This window comes from Mirounga leonina, unplaced genomic scaffold, assembly GCF_011800145.1.
Source record: "Mirounga leonina isolate KUSES-001 unplaced genomic scaffold, KU_Mleo_1.0 Mir_129, whole genome shotgun sequence".
NCBI classification, from domain to species: Eukaryota; Metazoa; Chordata; class Mammalia; order Carnivora; family Phocidae; genus Mirounga; species Mirounga leonina.
This window is the reverse complement of record NW_023270323.1, coordinates 60644834-60660401: the sequence shown is the minus strand read 5'-3', so window position 1 is coordinate 60660401 and position 15568 is coordinate 60644834. Positions and strand designations below refer to the sequence as shown.

General features: G+C 41.4%; 1 long non-coding RNA gene across 1 annotated transcript in view; it reads left to right on the top strand.

Moving 5' to 3' along the window:
• Window positions 1-3430: 3430 nt before the first annotated feature.
• LOC118010275 overlaps window positions 3431-15568 on the top strand; it is a 44838-nt gene continuing 32700 nt past the window's right edge. Inside the window, exon 1 of the long non-coding RNA XR_004679160.1 lies at window positions 3431-3447. This is a non-coding gene — a long non-coding RNA (uncharacterized LOC118010275). The remainder of the gene's footprint in view (window positions 3448-15568) is intronic.

The following is a 15568-nucleotide window of genomic DNA, read 5'->3' as shown; positions in this document are numbered from 1 at the left end:
GAGGGAATGTGGCCATATCAACACCTTAATTTTGGACTTCTCACCTCTAGAACCCCGAGGGAATAAATTCCTGTTCTTTTAAGCCACACAGTTTGTGGTAATTTGTTACGGCAGCCCCAGGAAATGAATATTCATGGGTTCTCCCCAAGGACATGGAAGGCTCTGCCGGCTGCTGATATCACAAGGCCACCTAGCTGAGAGGGTGAGTAGGAACCACATCCAGCTTACACTCAGCCTGCCAAGCTGTGCGCTCAGCATGAAACTGCCTCTTGCCCGAAGGAGTGCTCTTCTCTTATTCACACAAAGGCACCTGATGGGCCAGCAGCAGCCCTAATTCCTGGGTGTTGTTCAAGGTTCTCTTCCTGGGTTGGTCCTCCAGGAAGCCTTCCCTGCCTCACACACCCTCCCTCAGACTAGTTTGGATACTTCACCTGCTCCAGCAGCACCTAATCGTACATGTATCCTGCTGTAAAACAATTGTCTGTTCCCATTTCTGTCCCCTCCTCTGCACCTTGGAAGCAAGGACTATTCTTATCCTTCCCTTTCCCCTATACCTAGCACTTAATAGACGTTCAAAAGAGGCCTACTGAATGAATGGGCATGATCACACAATGGGGCTTTAGCAAGCTTGAGGCAGCGAGAAGGAGCCATCAGCAGGGGCAGAGGTGGGGTGCTATTCCCAAAGGGGGGCTGGATATGGGCAATTTTATGCACATCACAATTTTGCCTAAACTAGCCATCAAAGAAAACCAAAAAATAGACTTAAATAGAGAGCATCACCAAGACATTAATGTTTTACAGATGCCATATCTGATATTGTGTCTTTATCTTTTCCCTAATTGAGGCATCAGTGCCTAAGGATGTTTCCATTTGGGCCAAGCACATGTTCCACACATCCAATGGGAGGCAGTTCACTGCATTCCATGCAGATACACACATGAGCTCATACAAGTCCCAGGGTGCTCATCTGGTCCAGATTTGAAGGAAACTATGTAGCTGGATGGAGAAAAACACATCATGTATCAACTTAATACCAAACAGATTTTATGACATACTGAAACTTCTTTTGATAATCAACTAATATATCAGAAGGGCTAATGAACCAAAAAAGTACCAGCTAATCATTGTATCTTTGAGGTCTGGACAATGTTTGTGTGGGCTGCAGGGATGACAGAAAGGCAAAAAGATGCAGGGAGCTTTAGGGAAATTTATCCAAAAGGACTCCTGAGAGGCAGTATGTCTGTTGTAGCAAGAGGTATATTTTGCCAATTTATGAGCATAAGCAATTTTTTTTTTTTCTGGCGGAAAGTCAGATTGGACTTTTCCAGAGATAAAGAAGGACAATGGCTTGGTCATTCTCATCCCTGCTAGGCATGAGCACCATGGATGCTACTGAGGAAGGAGTCAATTCTTGGTTGTCTTGTTTGGGAATATCTCAACCCATTGTTAAAATTGGTGTGAATAGGCGCCCCCCCCCCCAAACTATCACTTCACATAAAATAAAAAATTGGGAACATGGGATTAAAATGATAAATTAGCTAAGAACTTTTGGCTGCTAGTGAAAATCACTTGTGGTTGGAATAAGAAACAAGGCAATTGTAAAGAAGGATATTGGCGAGATTAATCCAATTTAATGGAGAGTTAATGCATCTTGGGAAAGGTAAGGACTGAGACAGCTCAGGATCCTCAGCAGCAGGAGTTGCCATTCATGAGACAGCTTCAAGTTCTGAGTGAACAATTCTAGGAGGACTGAAACTGGTTGACCCAGTTTGGGATTGGATTGAATTAGAATGGATTACTCAACTAAGGGCAGGGGGAGGTGGTCCTCATGCAAAGTGATCTCTTACAAGCCAGCGAATGCTCCAATTGGGGCCGACCATAAATACCTACTAACAGGGCGCCTGGGTGGCTCAGTCAGTTAAGCAACTGCCTTCAGCTCAGGTCATGATCCCAGGGTCCTGGGATGGAGTCCCACATTGGGCTCCCTGCTCAGGAGGGAGTCTGCTTCTCCCTCTGACCCTCCCCCCTCTCATGCTCTCTGTCTCTCATTCTCTTTCTTGCAAATAAATAAAATCTTAAAAAAAAAATACCTACTAACATGTTGGGAGGGTTTTAGGGCACATGGGGATTTAATACAAGGTTTTTCCTTGCTCACTTTCTTTAGTACAGGATTTCCAGCTTGGTGTCAGGGAGAATGTAGTCCTGTCCCCTGGGATGGGGGATGGCCTTTGGAAATCTGTAGAATTCTGTTGGACTGTCTCAATATCTGGGGAGGGATGGGAAGGAGAGGGGAGCACTACTGACCCTCAGAAGGCAGGGACCCAGGGAGCTCACCTTCTTGCAATAGCCCCACTGAGAAGCACTGCATTAAAGTAATTCCATTCCATTCCTGGCTGAATCTGTATGTAACTCGCTTCATTATGGTATAAGCAGAAAGGACATTACTGTTTGTATTTGCTTTTGTTTTGATTTAGGTTGCTATTTGGAGGTGTTTTTATTTTATCATATTATATTTTTTACATAACCAAGCCATTTTGTTGGCATTATGTAAATAGACTTATCTTCTAAAATGTAAGAGAGGAGTGGAGGACATTTTTCAGAGGAAAACCATCCTTTCAGATGCCCTACTCACACCAGGAACTCCAGAAGAAGGTCCTCTCCATTTGATCTCCTAGAGGAGATATTATAATGAGATTCTCAGTTATTAGCCAAGGCCACATGTCAAAGGCAGCAGAGCTTCAGTTCCTCATGCACATAAAGAAAAAGGAGGAATTTGAGACAAAAGACTAACATAGAGTTTTTTCCTATTACTGGAGAGGAGCAGTAATAGAGCCTTTGTAACAAAGGAATCACGTGATCCTTTTAAAAATAAGAGTGAATTCAGAAGTCAGGACTCTCTGTGCGGGAAGCTTCAGGGAAATGCAAGGAATTTTTTAAAAGGAAGAAGTTCTCAGAATAGGGCTGTAGGAAAAATGTCTCCTGACAACTGGGGCAGCCATATTGGCGAGGGGCAAACGTGATTAACTTCATTTTATTTTCATACAGGAAACCATAGGGATAGCCAAGAAACAAGCTCACTATTTCTGGTTATTGGCTGGTTCTAGCTCTTAGGGGACACTCCCTTCCTCAGTCAGAGAGCTGTTTTTATGGCAAGGGACTCACATGCTTTTTCATTGCTACATTTTTCTTTGAATCATGGTTGGCAATTAGGCATTCAAATTGACTATACACCTTTGGGATTCTTCTGGGTATGAAAAGAATTCCCCCATCTGTTTTGTTCAGGATGTGGGCAGATGAAGAAGTAGTAACCACTGATAGATATTGACTCTATTTGACTGGTGTTGGGAAAGAACCTTTGCAATCAGCCAAGGAGATATTCACCAGTGCTAAGAGGTGGAAAATAGAACTATATCTTTGGATCTCACCTACTTCTGCAACTGTCCCCAGGTCAGAGGGAGTTGGGGTGGGTGGGTGGAGAGTGGGGTGGGAAATCCCACCTTTCAAAGGTTAAAGACAGCCTGTGACTTAAACAGAGAATTAGGGAAATTGGTGGGAAAAAAAAAAAAGGAAGATTGTGCCATAAAGTGAAAAGAGAAAAAAGAAGGAATTCAAGTCAACAAATATTTATGAGGCATTAGGTGCTGTGCTAGATGAATCATCCTCATAATAACAATTGTAAGAGCGGGTCATGCTTGCTATCCTCTTTCCAAGTTCCAGGCACTGGTTTTTGTTTTTGCTTTTGTTTTTTATTGAAGTATAGTTAACATACAGTGTTATATTAGTTTCAGGTGTACAATGTAATAATTCAACAATTCTATACATTACTCAGTGCTCATCATTTTAAGTGTACTCTTAATCCCCTCGCCCACCTCCCATCTGGCACTGCTTTAAGTATATTTTATGTATTAACTCATTTAATCTTCATAACAAATCTATAATATTTATGCCTGTTAATATGATCCCCACTTTAAGAATGCAGAAACAAGGCACCAAAAGGCTAAGTACCTTCCCAGAATTATCCAGGTAATAAATACTAGAGCTGGGATATACACTCAGTAAGTCTTCAGAGACTGGGCTATAAATCACTATATTATAGTGTCTCTTTTTTTTCTTTAAGATTTTATTTATTTGCGAGAGAGAGAATGAGAGACAGAGAGCATGAGAGGGGGGAGGGTCAGAGGGAGAAGCAGACTCCCTGCTGAGCAGGGAGCCCGATGTGGGACTCGATCCCGGGACTCCAGGATCATGACCTGAGCCGAAGGCAGTTGCTTAACCAACTGAGCCACCCAGCAGCCCTATTATAGTGTCTCTTAAGACATAATTTCTTTTCTCAAGAAGGCTACAGGGAGATAGAGTCATCAACAGGTAATGCCAGTATTATTTGAACAGAAGATGATGGGTAGATGTGGGGTGTTTGGGATGCCCATAGTCCAGTCCTGGGGACAGAGGTGGCTTCTACCAGAATCTTGAGGAGTGGATAGGAATAAGTTAGGGAGACAAAGAGGCAGAGGGAAACCAACCAAAACAACAGGAATAAAAAGGGTGTCTAAGGAGAAACAAGCAGTTTGGGGGTAGGAGTAGTATAAAGTATGAGGAGGAAGATAGGTGAGCTACAGTTGGGAGCTTAACATGTTAAAGGCACACAAATCTTCATTTGTTGAATGAACACATGAGAGTCCAGCCAAACATGGCTCTGTGGGCCAAGTTAAGGAGTTGGGTGGCCATAGGGGGGAGTTTAAGCAAAGGAGTACTATGATATTAGACCACTTTAGCAACACTGTTAAAGATATGTATCTGTATATAATTATTATTATTATTGGCTAGGAGAATGGCAATTTTAACTACTTTTCTTATAGTTCTTTATAGGGAGGCCTTATGTCAGAAACTGGTTAGAAAGTGGCCAAAAACGTTTGTCTTGAAGTTACACTTTTCTTTTTACTAAAAGTCAGTCTACTGGCCCAAAAGTGGTATTTTCTTAGTTTTTACCTTCCACAAATTAAACCATGACATCATCAGCCTAATTAATTTTAACTGATGCCTGGCTAGGGTTCTTCTCTTTCCTCTTTCATTCCTTTTTTTTTAAATTATTTCTTCCTTAATTCCTTTCTTCCTCCTCTTTCTACTTTTATCTTACTTATTTCATCAAGTGGCCAAATTGACGTGAAACCACACCTCAACTTGACCACAAGGTTATAATGGAGACATGAAAACCAGAAAGAGGCTATTACAACACGCCAAGCAAGAGAGTATGCTGAGGGCCTAAACTGGAATAATATTAGAAATAGAGAAGAGGGGGCATATTTGAGAAAGAGCGAAGGGCTAAAATTGGTCAGCTGTGCATGCATGGGAGCTGGGATGGTAATAGAACTAGAGGGACCGGGATGAATTCTGGTTTCTGGCCTGGATGGCTGTCATTTACTAAAATAAAGCACATAGGATGACACACATGTCCAGGAGGGAAGATGATGAGTTTAGTTGCAGGCATATGGATTTGAGGTACATGTGGAAACATCCAACAGGAGGCAGATGCATCTGAAATAAAGGGAATGATGATAAAATTGGGAAAGTAAATTCAGTACTTATGGCCTAGAGGCTGTAATAACTAGTTTCAAAGGTGACCGCCATCAATGTCTTCTCTTGGGTAATGCACACGCCACTCCCCCACCCACAGGAGGACTCTGTGTCCCTTCCCTGGAAACTCATATGGACTTGTAAATGTTCTGACCAACAAATGCTGGAAAAGAGACATTCTGGGACTTCTGAGTTCAAGACTTAAGAAGACAAGTAATCTTTAGTTATTTCCTCTTGGATCATGGAATGCAGCTGCCATGCTATGAGGAAGCCCAAACTCTAAACTCACAGAATCGTGATAATGAATGGTTATGAATGGTTATTGTTGCTGTTTTAAGCCACTAGTTTTTTAAAAACTTTTTAATACATGGCACTAGGAAGATAAATTGGTACCTGAAAGAGTGTAGTGCTATTTATAACAAAAACCTAATTTTATATTTATAAATGTCATATATACATATATATGACATTGGCTTTAAAAGCTAGCAGCGGGTAAAAGCTGGGGGCTTTGAAAAGACATACAGACTGAAAAGGCAGTAAGGAAATTGATATTGAAGATTTGAGAATAAAAGACATGCATTAGGGATTGGCAGAATTATTTAGTGAAATGTTGCCTACAGTAACATGAAAAGTAGACTGCCTGATTAATGATGGCTGGCTAAGATTTCCAGGCAGAGTGATGGCTTCCTTTAGGTGCCAAAGATAAAGTACAAGAGCAATGAGATGAGATTAAGAAGGAACTGTTTAGCTTTCAAGCAGAATTTAGAGGCAGTATTTCTGATGTAAAACCTGCTTGATGGAAAATTAAAACAATTTTGTATTTACAGCTTTTTGGGAAAACAAGAGATCCTCAGGGTAAGAAAAAGCCACAGGGAGGGGTGCCTGGTTGGCTCAGTTGGGGGTGTGTGTGAGACTCTTGATCTCAGGGTTGTGAGTTCAAGCCCCACGTTGGGTATAGAGATTACTTATTTTATTTTATTTTATTTTAAAGATTTTATTTATTTACTGCGGAGAGAGAGAGAGCACATGTGAGAGAGTGAGGATGAGTTGGGGGCGGGGGGAGGGCAGAAGGAGAGGGAAAAGCAGACTCCCCACTCAGCGGGGAGCTTGACAAGCGGCTGGATCCCAGGACCGGGATCATGACCTGAGCCAAAGGCAGACCCTTAACCAACTGAGCCACCCAGGTGCCCCTGTAGAGATTACTTTAAAAAAAGAGGGGGGAGGGTAATAAAAAAAAAGAAAGAAAGAAATAGGCACAGGGAAAAATCAAATCCAGAAGCTTCTAAGAAAACATAGCCTTTGGTAAAGATCAGAGCAAGGGTGTGGTAGTAAGACCCTTTGTTGACACCTCAGAAAGATTTAAGGTAGCGCCTCAGAAGCTTCTCAACTAGATAAAAGAGCTTTGTCATGGAGAACTTCCTAGCCTTTCTGCCAGATGATAGGACTTCTGAGAACCTTAAAGATTTTTGCCCCATGGCACACTGACTTTGAGGATCCTATCTCAAGGAGATTTGTGGGTATGAATTATAATTTAATACACTGGGAGCCTACAACGTTTTAAAAAGGAATTATGTCAGTTTAAATTCAACAAGCAGGGCTTGGGAAACTATTAATCAGAAGAGAAATGTTTCACTGGAGAATGAAAATGCACGATGTTTAGGTTACAGATCTGGAATGTGGTAAAGGATGGATCATGGGAAATGAAAAGAGATCCCTGGACCCTAAACTTCCTATGAGCAGGAAGCAGACTGAGAAAGCTCCTCAGTGGCAAACAGAGGGTATTTCCTCTAGGAAAAGAAGGGCAACTCAGAAGGTGAAGCCAAGATTCCAAAGGGAGGAGCCAAAAGCCATGGAAAACCACTCACAAGGAGCAGAAATAAACTCTTAATCAAGGAACATTCTCTCCCCCTGGAGTCAGAGGAAAATGACCACATGGGCTCAGCTGAATTTCAGAACTGCTAAGGACAGTGGTGTCAATGTGCCTCCTGTTCTTTTTCTTTTTTGAGTGGGAACATCCATTGTTTTATTCTGTCTCCTTTTGACAATTGTATGTCACTGTAAGATGGCTTGCTATTATGTCTCATAAATCTCCACACCCAAAACACCATGGCTGAAGCAGACCAGCAAATCAGGTATAAATCTTCATTTATACCTGATTTAAATGATGATATCCCAGACTTTGAGCAAATGCTGTAAGGGGATGAGAATTTTGAGGGAGAGATGAGTGCATTTTGCACGTAGGAATATTGTTCATTGTTGTGGTCAGAGAGTCAACCATGGTGGGTAATCTCCAAGTATATCCACCATCAATTCCTTCTCTCCTTGAATGTATATGCCATTTGTCAAAGAAAAACTAGAACTGGACTGTAGTCACAGAAGTGAAAACAGATTTTATTCAGGACTATTGCACTAAGGGAAAAGAGACCTCAGTATGGAACCAGGTTCAATTCTGAACATGACATGGGCAAGTGGGACTCTACAGCCAAGGAACAGGGTGGGGGTCGGTGGCTGAAAATTGCCAAAAGGAAAGGTTGGGGGTAATGGAAGATTCTGGCTAAACTGATCTAGCAGGATTCTTGTTGAAGATAAGCCAGGGTGATCAGACACCACCTAGGGGATGGTAGAGGATAAGGAACTGATCAGATACTGAGGGTGATCAGATATGGAAGATGAGGGATTCTGGCTAAACCAGCTTAGCAGGATTCTCGCTAAAATTGGACAATGCAGATGTACACAAAAATCCAAAAGTCAGGCCTAGCTGAAAAGGAGTTCAGGGAAGCCTAAGGGGAGTTTGGTCAATGAGAGAACCTTTGTCACACTCCCCCATCAAGAGATGGAGTTTATTTCTCCTAGGCTGGCCTCATGACTTCTTTAGCCAATACAATGCAGCAAAAGTGACATCTGAGACTTTTGAAAATCCATTTTAAGAGAACTGGCAGCTTCTACCACCTTCCTTTTGGAACACAGCCACCATCTGTAAGGAAGCTCAACATCCATGAGGCAGGGACCATACAGAAGAATACAAAGACCCTCAGCTGTCAGCCCTAGTTGAACTCCCAGTCAGTAGCCAACATCAATCACCAGCCACTTGAGGGAGGCCATTTTGGAACTATCATCCCCCTTAGCACCCTAGCCAATACTACAAAAAGCAGAGGAACCACCCACTTAACCCACAGAATTGTGGAGATCTTAATTTATGGTAGTTTTAAACCACTAAGTTTCAGGTGGTTTGTTGTAGCAACATGTAACCAAAACAGATACAGATTAAAACTTTGGAGACTGAATGCGATATCTCCAAGAAAGCACATAAAAGAATCAAGCAAGAACAATCCAGAGAGAACAAGAATTCTAGGTGGTTAGAAGTGTCCCCAAAAGGAGACTGAGAAGAAGTGTTCAAAGAGAGAAGAAAGCAAGAAGCAGTAACATCACAGAAAGCAAGAGAGGACTCCTTCACAGTGTCAAATGCAGCAGAGCGTTCTAGAAAGAAAAGAGCAGATGTGGAAATCCGCCATCAGGTTTGGTAATGTGAAGCTACTGATGATGCACTTTGTCAAAGCAGCTTAAACAAAAGGGTAGAAACAGAAGCTGAATTACAGGGGGTTAAAGAGATTTCTAACCAGGAAATTTTATTTAGTCATAGAGAGTAAAAATGAGAGGAAACAACATCTCTGTAACCAAGCGTCTAGAAAGGAAGTAAGAGTAATAGCACATTTGGTAAATGGGAGTCACAGGGTCAAGAGAAGTATTATATTAACACATTTATGCTTTCCAGTCGGGCCCTAGGTTGCTTTGGCTTTTTAGAAATGGTCATCTTCGGACTGATGTATGGCTTCTGCTTTTGAGTTTGTCCATATGGTTCTGCTTGAAAGCTAAGCAGATCTGAGCTTTATAATGGGCTTATCACGTGGTGCAAGGAGCACCGTTTTGGGGGTTCTGACACTGAGTTGGCCACTACTTACAGCAAGTCCTCTATTTCTAGACCTCAGCTTCTCCTCCACTCAACAAGTGTTTTTGAATGGAGGACCGCGAAGGGCCTTCCAGTCTTAGCACTCCATACATTGATTTCATTCTCAATTTCTACATGTGATTATAATGCTTTGTTATTGTTATTTCCTAGAAATTTATAGTGTGAATATGGGCTAAATCACCTAACTTACATAAAAGACTTGCACCTAATGCACACACAATACTTTAATTTTTAGCCCTTATCCCATGAGTTGGAACTTGGGTATAAGGGGCTCAACTCATGAGCCCTTGGGGATTGAAGTCACCCAGAGCAGGTCATCTAGCCCAAAGTTGATGAGCTAAGACCTTTCCCTTGCTCATACCTCAGGGTCAGAGGTCTGTGGGCATGCCCAGGGATAAACCAGGCTACCAAGCAAAAAGGGAAGGGTCAGGAGGATTTACCAAGTCTAGCGTATTCCCTAAAGTGACAGGTCTACATGGTTGGGGAGACAGATATCTGTCACTTCATGTAGTGCAGAGACAGGAACATATCCCAAGCCTTTCCATAGCCCTCCCTCCCAAGGGTCAGTATTGTCAAGCATCCTTTTTTCATATTTAACATCTATTGGAGGATATTATTTCTGCATTCAGCCTCTTTCTTTTCTATTTCTCATTTATACTTTCATCTTTACTCTGTGCGGTGTCTTCATTCCCAAATACAATCAAGGACAAAGCCAGAGGGTACATGGTTCTTGTACAGTCAGGAAATGTATTTAATTGGTATTACCAAGTTTTCTTTTTTTAGAGGAAGAAAATAAACTAGAAAGTGAAATCTTATTACATCTCTCACCCCAAATCCTAATACTTTAATATTGATGTTATTAGTGTGACAGGAGGAGAAATAGATTTGTGGCAGGAAAAATAATTCTTCTCATTCTAAGGATGATCATCCTCCAAGAGTTCATGCTAAATGGGATGATGAGTGTGAGTATGCAGGCTGGGAGAAGTCTTCATAGAACCAGGTAGTGTTGGTTAAGGAAAAGGAAGAGAGACAGAGGCAGGGAGGGAGGAAAAGAGAATTTTGGAGAGGTCAGAATGCTGGTTTCCATCAAGCTATGACGTCTGTTGGAGGGAGACAGTGGAGTAGCGAAGCAGCTATTAGCTGAAAAGAATACTACAGGCAGATCTGAGATGCTTTTTGCTCTATTTTATGCTTAAAATAGAACATGGCTCTTTGTCACATCCTCCCCAAACAAACAAACAAACAAAATTGAATTTCAGAAAGTATTAGGAAGTAGCTGTAAAATATGTGTCAGGCCTATTGTAAGCCCTTACCATGTCCTAACACACTTAATTCTCACAAGAACCTTGTGATGTAGGTGCCATTATTACCCTGGTTTTGCAGATAAGGAAACCAAAGCATGCAGATGTTAGATTAAATCACCCCAAGTCACCCTGTCAGTGGTATGTGTGGAGCCAGGAGTTGAAAGGAGGTGTCTGGACCCAGAATCTCTGTTCTTAACAAGCACAGTAAGGGAAAAGCTGGTGAAGGCACAGGAGAGAAATGGTAGAGGGTGTTCTGTCCCACAGCACAAGGCACAGCAATAGAAATCCTCACTAGACCGTCTCCATAGGACGGCTCACGGCATGGAAGTTCCCTTCCTGCAGACAGAGGGACCCGAAAGAGAGTGAAAGAGTGAGAGTGTGTGCTCAAAAGGAAGCTACAATCTAAGAAGAAATAATACCTATTCTCCTAAAGCTGTTTCAAAAAATAGAAACAGAAGGAAAGCTTCCAGACTCGTTCTATGAGGCCAGCATTACCTTAATCCCCAAACCAGGCAAAAACCCCATCAAAAAGGAGAATTTCAGACCGATATCCCTGATGAATATGGATTCCAAAATTCTCAACAAAATCCTAGCTAATAGGATCCAACAATACATTAAAAGGATCATCCACCACGACCAAGTGGGATTTATCCCCGGGATGCAAGGGTGGTTCAACGTTTGCAAATCAATCAATGTAATAGAACATATTAATAAGAGGAGAGAGAAGAACCATATGGTCCTCTCAATTGATGAAGAAAAAGCATTTGACAAAGTACAGCATCCTTTCCTGATTAAAACTCTTCAGAGTATAGGGATAGAGGGAACATTCCTCAAGTTCATAAAATCCATCTAGGAAAAACCCACAGCGAATATCATCCTCAATGGGGAAAAGCTGAGAGCCTTTCCCTTAAGATCAGGAACACGACAAGGATGCCCACTCTCACCACTATTGTTCAGCATAGTACTAGAAGTCCTACCAACAGCAATCAGACAACAAAAAGAAATAAAAGGTACTCAAATTGGCAAAGAAGAAGTCAAACTCTCTCTCTTCCCAGATGACATGATTCTTTATGTGGAAAATCCAAAAGACTCCACCCCCAAATTACTAAAACTCATACAGCAATTCAGTAATGTGGCAGGATACAAAATCAACACACAGAAATCAGTTGCTTTCTTATACACTAACAATGCAACTGTTGAAAGAGAAATTAGAGAAACTATTCCATTTACAACAGCACAAAAAACCATAAGATATCTCAGAATAAACATAACCAAAGAGGTAAAGGATCTATACTTTAGGAACTACAGAACACTCATGAAAGGAATTGAAGACACAAAAAGAAGGAAAAACATTCCATGCTCATGGATCGGAAGAATAAACATTGTTAAAATGTCTACGCTACCTGGAGAAATCCATACCTTCAATGCCATCCCGATCAAAATTCCAATGACATTTTTCAAAGTGCTGGAACAAACAATCCTAAAATTTGTATGGAATTAGAAAAGACCCCAAATCGCCAAGGAAATGTTGAAAAAGAAAAACAAAGCTGGGGGCATCACGTTGCCGGATTTCAAGCTATATTACAAAGCAGTGATCACCAAGACAGCATGGTACTGGCACAAAAACAGACATATAGACCAATGGAACAGATTAGAGAGCCCAGATATGGACACTCAACTCTATGGTCAAATAATCTTTGACAAAGCAGGAAAAAATATGCAATGGAAAAAAGACAGTCTCTTCAATAAATGGTGCTGGGAAAATTGGACAGCTATATACAGAAGAATGAAACTCGACCATTCTCTAACACCATACACAAAGATAAACTCAAAATGGATGAAAGACCTCAATGTGAGACAGGAATCCATCAAAATCCTAGAGAAGAACATAGGCAGTAACCTCTTTCACATCGGCCACGGCAACTTCTTTTAAGATACATCTCCCAAAGCTAGTGAAACAAAAGCAAAAATCAACTTTTGTGACTTCACCAAGATAAAAAGCTTCTGCACAGCAAAGGAAACAGTCAACAAAACAAAGACACAACCCACAGGATGGGAGAAGTTATTTGCAAATGACACTACAGATAAAGGGCTGGTATCCAAGATCTATAAAGAACTTCTCAAACTCAACAACCCAAAAAACAAATAATCCAGTCAAAAAATGGGCAGAAGAGGGGCACCTGAGTGGTTCAGTCGTTGGGTGTCTGCCTTCGGCTCAGGTCATGATCCCAGGGTTCTGGGATCGAGCCCTGCAACGGGCTCCCTGCTCAGCGGGGAGCCTGCTTCTCCCTCTTCCACTCCCTCTGCTTATGTTCCCTCTCTCTCTGTGTCTTTCTCTGTCAAATAAATAAATAAAATCTTTTAAAAAAATGGGCAGAAAACATGAACAGACACTTCTCAAAAGAAGACATACAAATGGCTAACAGACACATGAAAAAATGTTCATCATCATTAGCTATCAGGGAAATTCAAACCAAAACCACATTGAGATACCACCTTACACCAGTTAGAATGGCAAAAATGGACAAGGCAAGAAACAACAAATGTTGGAGAGGTTGTGGAGAAAGGGGAACCCTCTTACCCTGTTGGTGGGAATGCAAGTTGGTACAGCCACTTTGGAAAACAGTGTGGAGGTCCCTCAAAAAATTAAAAATAGAGCTACCCTATGACCCAGCATTTGCACTACTGGGTATTTATTCCAAAGACACAGATCTAGTGAAAAGAAGGGCCACATGCACCCCAATGTTCATAGCAGCAATGTCCTCAATAGCCAAACTGTAGAAAGAGCTGAGATGCCCTTCAACAGATGAATGGATAAAGAAGATGTGGTCCATATATGCAATGGAATATTACTCAGCCATCAGAAAGGATGAATACTCAACTTTTACGTCAGCATGGATGGGACTGGAGGAGATTATTCTAAGTGAAATAAGTCAAGCAGAGAAAGTCAATTATCATATGGTTTCACTTATTTGTGGCACATAAGGAATAGCATGGAGGACATTAGGAGAAGGAAGGGAAAAATGAAGGGGGGGAAATCAGAGGGAGAGACGAACCATGAGAGACTATGGACTCTGAGAAACAAACTGAGGGTTTTAGAGGGGAGGGGGTGGGGGGATGGGTTAGCCCGGTGATGGGTATTAAGGAGGACATGTACTGCATAGAGCACTGGGTGTTATATGAAAACAATGGATCGTGGATCACCACATCAAAAACTAATGATGTATTGTATGGTGACTAACATAATATAATAAAATTAAATTAAAAAAAAAAAAGAGGAAGCCACAGTCTATGTATAACTGGATCTTTTCCAAACGACATCCAATCATTTCTGCAAATTCTATTTGTTAGAAGTGACTTAGTAAGTCCCACCCACACTCAAGGGAAGGGGATTACACACGGGCATAAATACCAGGAGGTTGCCTACCACACAATCCTAACCACTTTTGGTGAGCTGGAATCTCCTTGGTAGCAGAGAGAAGCAGCAAAAATTGCTAACAGCTGTATGCCACCACAATTGCTGCAGGATTAAATCAGGTCCTAAGAGGAATAGTTTCTGGTGTCCTCCATACAGGAAGACCACCACCGGGAAATTAGGCAATTGTGAATTCATCCACTTTTGTCAAATTTATACTGCCTGTGACTGAGTCAGCAAGAAACGTAACAGGTCTGCATTTATTCCAGAAGTTTTTGAGTCCACTGTCTCAAGTACAACTGTTTGTATTTGCACCACAGGATCTTTATAATCTCATCCTTTGTTCAGGGGACAAATCTCCCTGAACTCTTCAGCAAACTTTTCCCAAAATGATGTTACTTTGCATGTGACTTTTCTTAATCACAGCCTCCTTCATTTGCATGTGACTTTTCTCATGACAATATCATTCACGTGAGGAGGCAGCACCAGGAATGCTCCTCGATGAACTGCAACTGTGTTCTTGGCTCATCACACCCTTAAATACAAAAGAATGTAAACATTCAACAGCCTCCCCTGCTCCTCTCCTCAGCAGTCCCACAATGTCTTGCTGTTTGGTACAAGTTTCTCTAAATTCACTTACTTAATACACTGTATATCTGTAATCTAAATTTCATACATTTCCCTTGTCTAATGAAATATTTGTCCTCTAATAGTTCCCCAAACTCAGCCTCTTTGACATTTTCTTCTCCAGAACAGGTATCTTCAAAAACAGCTTTCCAACTTAGGTTAAAAGGTAAATATCACAGAGTCCAATAAAAGTCACCAAAAAGCAATAAAATAATATCAGGTTAAGCCAGATGATAAGCAAAAAATTTTCTTTACATCCTGAATTTCCACAGCACTTCTCGTACTTCCCAGTTCCATCAAAAGTGGTGGACTTTCCTACTCCTCAAAAATTAGAATTTAATTGTAAACTGCCAAATCTTTTTTGGGGGGGCGGGTGTCTGTAATCTAAAGCAGTTCTCCCCTCAAAGGCTCTGAAAACTGATAACTATAACCCAGATAAAATTCCATTCTTGTGCTCCGCATCCCACCTAAACCACCGTGTTCTAGCAGTCAGATTACAGAACTGTCAACTTCTTGGTCGTGGTCTTCCGTATTTTTTAAATTGATACTTAACTGGTATTTTTTTTTAATATTTTATTTATTTATTTGAGAGAGACAGAGATAGTGAGAGAGAGCTCGAGCAGGAAGGAGGGAGAGAAGCAGGCTTCCCGCGGAACAGGGAGCCCAATACGGGGCTTGATCCCA